The sequence below is a fragment of the Octopus bimaculoides genome, chromosome 22 (assembly GCF_001194135.2).
Source record: "Octopus bimaculoides isolate UCB-OBI-ISO-001 chromosome 22, ASM119413v2, whole genome shotgun sequence".
NCBI lineage: Eukaryota > Metazoa > Mollusca > Cephalopoda > Octopoda > Octopodidae > Octopus > Octopus bimaculoides.
The window spans coordinates 14,826,047-14,826,724 of record NC_069002.1 but is presented as its reverse complement, the minus strand read 5'-3'; positions in this window follow the sequence as shown (position 1 = coordinate 14,826,724).

Here is a 678-nt window from a genome sequence, read left to right as displayed (position 1 = left end):
CATACAAAGCACTTTCTTGCAATCAAAATATATCCTGCTGTTGAGAGCGGAATAATTAAACATTAATAATAAAACATTAGTTCAAAGCTTCTATTGGCTAAATGCAAGTCTGGGCAACAACCCAGAAGAAACTTCAGTTCTTAAACACGATCGGAATTTCCCGGCGTTGCCCGGTTACCAAACATGTAGAACGCTTCCTCCCACCAGTTTTGTAAATTTAATTTTTGCAAATTTTTTTTTTTTTTTTGCATAAAAAGTGTAATTATCATGATATAAATAATGGTTTTGAAAAAAAGTATAGTAGACGCAGGTGTGGAGGTCTGGTAAGATTCCCAACCTCAAGGTTCCCAACCTCAAGGTTTCGGGTTTAGTCCCACTGCGTGGCACCTTGGATAAATGTCCTCTATTAGAGCCTCAAGCCGACCAAAGTCTTGTGAGAGAATTTTGTAGACGGAAACTGAAATAAGCCCATCGTATGTATATATATATATATGTGTATGTGTATGTATATATATATATATATATACATATATATATATATGCACTTTCATGCAAACCTATGCAAATTGTACCCTCCCTCTTCACTTTTAAACAAACAACTTCCATTATGCCATTAACTATATATCAGCTGTGTCGATTCCGTCCATAAGAAAGGAGCAAATAATACAATATGCCTGT